The following is a 6,044-nucleotide window of genomic DNA, read 5'->3' as shown; positions in this document are numbered from 1 at the left end:
TAGGGCAACTTATTCACGTTACCAATTTCTTGTGAACTTGATCAAATCGCGATATTTGCTAAAATTAGGTTCACGCGAAGATTAGGTCGTTTACGCTATTAGAGCACAGCCTAGACTGCACACAATTCAAAGAAGCAGATTCAATGTCAATATACAGTACACTATTTGGAGTAGCCTAACACTTCTCGTAGGCTAACAGAAAAGGACCTCGTACAGACCGAGGGAATATTCAACATTCCCATCCATATTCAACACAATGAGTGTACAGCAGAAAATATAGCAATGCTAGTACAGGGCCTGTGGGAAATTACAGCAAGAACAGGCAGCTAAGGTCAAACCACCTAACAGTGTTAGGTAATAAAAATATACAAAAAATCGGTTATCAAAGTAATCACACAAAATTTGGTCAATATACAAGGCGCATTGATTCAAACATTAACATATCGGGCATGTTCGGCATGTACTCCATGCATGCACCCATCAAAGATCACTTTGCTACAAAACGTCCTCATCCCGTATATAAAAAAACTATGTCCTGCATTATAAAGTTGTAAAAAGGCCAGAAATATAATCGGCATGCAAACTGCACAACCCAATTAAAAATCGTTCTTTCATAGACGCCTGAAACACCATACCATACTAAGCTTTGAACTTGTCGAGTTGAGCGCCAGCAACAGAAGAATGAAAGCAAACGTTTTCCAAGCTTCGATTAATAAAGCGCACATGTCAGCACAACCGCACCCTGCAAAACATCTTCAAAAACCTCTGCTGACACTACTCGGAGCATAAATGCAAAAAACCAATACGCGAAAGATGGTGATACAAAACATCACAGACTTGCGCAAATGTGCTACGCTCTCTCTAACACACATAAAGTGAGATTCCAGGCTCTGAATGTAAGTGAAAGTAGCCTCCGAAGGCACAGTTCAGTTGCCGAACATCTTTCCAGGAATATGAAAGGCTTTAAACATGGTAAAATACTGGTGGGGCCAGTTCAAGTTGTCAGACCCTTCCCTCAGTGACCCAGAACAGAGACAACCCTGTGAACTTTTTTCCAGGAACAGCTTGATTAGAAATCCTGCAACATAATAAGTGGTAGAGTCGTCTATGATGTTAGAGTCTTTAGTTGATGCAAGTTCCGAAATATCGTCGAATGGAGGGAAGTCGTCCACGGGGGCACATTCCACGGCATCAGCGATTGAGGTTGTCTCTAGTGAAAACGGGGACATCTCCTGAAGGAGGTTAGTGTTGTCATCTTCAACATTTCCCTTTTCCGAGAGTTTTAGGAGCTTCCTAATCCCAATGTGCTTCAGTCCACAAGTAAACTGATACACATTAGGATTGGTGTTGCAGCCGTGTTGTTGCCTCATCTGCCCGAAAATATTTTCGAGGGCATCTTGCTGCAGTCGCGGTGTCAAAAGAAAGCTGAAGAGAGCATGAGGACGGCCCTTATAGTAACCTGCCACCCAGTGACTGTTTGTGGCTGCCGTCTACCCTCAAACTTCCAGACTGCCACCCATGTAAGTTGGTTGCAAAGAAAATTAACGATTTCAGTGTCGCCCTTTCTAATCGCATAGCGTAACTTTTGTTCAGAATTTTTGGTCTCGAGCTGTTAAGACGGTCAAAAAGTTTGTCCATGCGGTCACAAAAGTATGCCGTGGACATGGCCGCCTCAGGGTGCATACACAAGAGCTAAAAGTGCAACGCATACTGATGAACTAAGAACCTGAGTCGCACGTTTCACCTTCATGTTGCTGAAAGGTTTCTGGTAAATATGCCGGTCTGTCAGTTTCGGGGCTAATCGTAGTCGCATCTCGTGCGTGGAGTGGTAAAGTTGCACAATGTTGTTCGAGTCTACATTTTCACTCCCGATGTGAAGCTTCTGGGCTTGCAGGTTGTTACGGATGGTCTTTATCAGGTGCGGGACATCAAAAATAAAATAGACACTTTCATTTCTTACTTTGAAGAATGGCTGCTCAACAGACACTAAAAGTTGATGCGCCAAACTTACGTTGGAGGCACCCTGGTCACAGACCACTGCTTTGATAGTAATGCCAATGTCCTTCAGCTGCTCAATCAATGACATAGGCAGGTTACGAGTTACAGAGGATGGTGTTGACGTATGCCCAATAGTGTATGCTACAGGTTGCACCCACCTCCTAGAAACTCCAGAGAGGAGGAAAACCTGGGCTTTGTCAGCAATACTGGAAGTTCGCTCAACACCATCATCTGGAAATCCGAGGACAACATCCTGCGCCACATCGTATGACAAGTTCTTTTTCAATATCATCTTGTCAAACACTCAGGTACAAATGCGGTCGCGTTCATTCAATGACTTTGTTTTTGACGCAATCTATGACATGATGCCTGAAATGATACCTGGCGTCATTTTGACATTGGCGAGCCAACTTCGTAGTGAACGCCGAGATGGTAGCGTGAGCACTGAAGACATAAATCGGTATGCCCGCGGTCCATGAAAATTCAGATGGAGCGCAAATTTCTTCAGCCACAGTGGAAATCGCTTCCCCTTGCCCTTCGACCTATTCTTTACATGCGATGATATGAGGTGAAATATTTCTTCAGAAACATGACGCCGAATTATTTCCAGACATTGAGAAGCTGTCTCAGGCGTCTTCAGCTGTTGTTTCCGCAGTCAGTCTGTTGTCTTTCTGTAGCTGGAAATTCTCGCCTGGAGTCGCTTGATAACGTCCTCGGGCCTTTTCGTGAGCTTGCGGCAAACAGGTGCAGGATGGTTTGGACCAGCTATAAAAATGGCAACAAGTCAGTGAGATTGAAAACAGTTGCAGTAAGTGTGATACGATTTAACCAGTAAAAGCACCACTAACCAGTAGCATACCAGGCAAGGTGTGGAGTGAAGCCTGAATTTTCTTCTTGCGCTTTACCATTTAAGCACTGTCAAAGCCAGTGAAACTTCTGACCACCAATTACGTTATTCTTTTACTGGTCATGTAAAATGTTCTGTACTAAATATCTTCACTAAAATCCTTGATAACCTTGCAAGTTCGAAAGGCTGAAATAGCATGAAAAACGCAAACAGCCATGAAGAATTCTCTTGAAACGTCCGCTTGATATGTGTGTTCCAGTTTCCCACACCTCCCCAGTCATTAGTAATACAAATGGATAGATCGGTATGCCACACACACGAAGCAAATACTATAGCTTATAAAGAGACCTAGAGTTCTTTAAACTGATCCTTCTGGGACAGATTGCATTATCTACTGGCTATACAGGTTCACACAAATAAGTTTTAAAAAGTGGCGAAAGCAAAACGGGACACTTACAGTGTTGACCTGGACCACAGTGGCTGGCGAAAAGACCAGAAGAGCTGGTTGCCTGACTTGGGTTTGGAAGAGTGCGCATACTAGGCACAGGTTGGTGCCTTAAAATAACTATACTACCGAGTGCTGCAGAGTGCATTACTGCGGAGCTGCATGGGAGCGGTGAATTCTGCAGTCTGTCGGGCTCTGCCTGGTCTGGAAAGGTTTCATTATTAGACACAGAGGTTTATTTCGCAGCGTCTGTTGGACCTCTGAGCATGCGAATAACGGGGAAAACAAACGGACACGATACAGTTCGCTTTTTTCTCTTGCCCTTGTCTGCGCACGCTGTGTTTTGCTCGCGACTAAGCAATAACAAAGAAATGAGAAAACGTCTTACCTTCTGAAGAAACCTGTTAGGCGCAGACGATATCCACGTTGTGCTCACATTCTGCTCGCTGTGCTCACATGTGCTCAACACAAAACGCGTTTACAGGTGTCATGCACCATGCGGTCACGCCGTCCACGCAAGCACGCGTCCGTCCGTCCGTCCCGCTCCAGCCACTCCAGCCGCTTTCTCAGAGCAACTGCAGGAACCGGAACTGGCCCGTACATCACGTGATCTTCTTAACGTAGTAAACAAAAACTATTTCACCCTTTATGATACTTCAAACTATTTTAAATATAATAAAATTAAAACTTGAGTATTTATTTATAACAAACCTCACGAAATATTTTCATTCTTTGGCACACTGGCACCACTTAGCGGTCGGTGAGAAAACTAAACGCTCGGCCGCGAAACGGCTCGAGTGGCCACTCTTTCCCTTGTGTAGATTACTCTATGGTATAGGAGTTAAGGATTCCGGTTTATACGCAAGTGGACGCGGGTTCGATCCGCGGTGGGCCTACTTCTTTTTTTTTTTTTTTTTCTCAAAACATTTTGTTTTGTCGAGGCATTGGCGATATTTACATTTCTTTTTTGCGATGGTTTTGTCGACGAAACTTCGCAGAACTAAATGGCATGGGTCTCCCTTTTCGGAGGTGCGATCGGGGACAGCGGGGCTTGGGTTGACGGCTGGACTCCGTGAAGCGGCGTGTACTGTTTAAGTTTTGTAATTAGCAGCCGATACTGTCGCCGCCAACCGGCGCGAACGCAGGCGGCTGTGTTAACGAGCCCCCCAGTGATACACGCGCCGTTCGAAAAGGGTGGCCCGAGCGGCATGAGCTCTGCGCGGAGTGCGTATACCTATTTCGTCCAAAATGCACTCCGGAGTGCGTATAGTTTTACTCGTTTATTATTGCCGAAAAATACCTCGGAAGAATAAGAGTACGGAACCCGTACAAGTTCACAAAATGGGTAGCTATTTGTTTGACGCCCTTATCGAATATATTGTTGGTCCCTAAATATGGGCAAATGCTTTCATTGCCCATCGTCCGCGACCCAAAATCACACTAGGAAAATCTGCGCAGCGTTTGGTTCTCAACGTTGACAATTAGTGGGTAAAACAACACTACACAACGAAGCAACAACAATCGACTTTCAGATTCCCTATCGCCAAATCACTTTTTCATAAAGAACTTCCAGTACACGATGCCACCCAAGATGATAATTTCCATGATGATGACCAAGATCAGAATGAGTTTGTTGGTGATCACGCATCTGTACATGGTGCGCAGTATCTTGCGACTCGTCGTCAAGTTCTGATCGGTCTCTTCGAGCCGCTCTTTTGTCCGGACTAGAGACTCGCGCTAGGTGCGCAGCTCTTCGGCCACGGCAACCCCGACTTGATCGGTCTCGGCAGCGACTTGAAACGTTCGCGCGAGGGTATCGGTGGTCCTGCCCAAGGTTTCGTTCATCTGAAGCAGCCGACTGCGATGAGGATCGTTCAGAAAGTCACCGATGACGGTTGAAGGGCTCGGGAGTTCCTGCCTCGCGCCGCTGGCGTTGATGCTGATCGCCAGTGTGACAACCGCCTTGTTGACGTCGCCTAGTACAGCCCGGTACTTGCGGGTCTTGGCGTTCAACTGGATACGGTACAAGTTGGGCGCCGAGTGGGCTTCGTCCTGGATATCTTGGAGGACGTCGTTGGCCTGGTCCAGTTTACGCTGTACTTCGCGTAGTTGGTCTTTTTGCTTTCGCCGCTTTGAACGCGATTGCGGGTCCCGTCCAACTTGCGCTTGATGTCGTCGAGGAGGGTCCTGAGGTCCTCTTCGAGGTCTTCGAACTTCTCGGACGACATGCCGTGATGCATCGCTGAGAAGTCCAGCGGAAAGCCGGGGGCGTTCACGGACGTGGAGAATCGCGAAAAACGGCTCCAAGACACAAACGTAACACAAAACACTCCCCGCCGTAAAAGATCGCAGAAACCAGCGACAAGAGCAGTGATATGGACGCGCTTGAAAACACAAGTCCTTCCGTCTCATTTTAACAGTGACGTCATTTAGTATCGAATGTTACGGGTTGCGCTGGTTAATTTATTTCTAATATAAATGATATAAACCGACCGAAAGGAGAAAACATTGCAATGATAAGCTGATGTGAACAATGATTTTCTGTTTTATACCGTTAATGCATTATTACTAGATCGCAATTTATATTTATATCCTCTTAATTTACGCTTTTATAATTTTCAGCCATGCCGAGCGTTCTGGCATTTGTTTAATCTTTAATTAAATAAAAGAACGCACTCAAACAAATCACGTGACACAAACATTTATAGATGTACAAAACAATCTTAGTTTTAATTAGACGGCTTCTCGCGCCAT

General features: G+C 45.5%; 1 pseudogene; it reads right to left on the bottom strand.

The window, feature by feature from the left end:
• Positions 1-4,838: 4,838 nt before the first annotated feature.
• Positions 4,839-5,633, bottom strand: LOC115332982 (annotated as a pseudogene).
• Between the last annotated feature and the right edge of the window lie 411 nt (positions 5,634-6,044).

Source organism: Ixodes scapularis, unplaced genomic scaffold, assembly GCF_016920785.2.
Source record: "Ixodes scapularis isolate PalLabHiFi unplaced genomic scaffold, ASM1692078v2 PGA_scaffold13__105_contigs__length_92229423, whole genome shotgun sequence".
Lineage (NCBI taxonomy): Eukaryota > Metazoa > Arthropoda > Arachnida > Ixodida > Ixodidae > Ixodes > Ixodes scapularis.
This window is presented reverse-complemented; position numbering and strand designations above follow the sequence as displayed.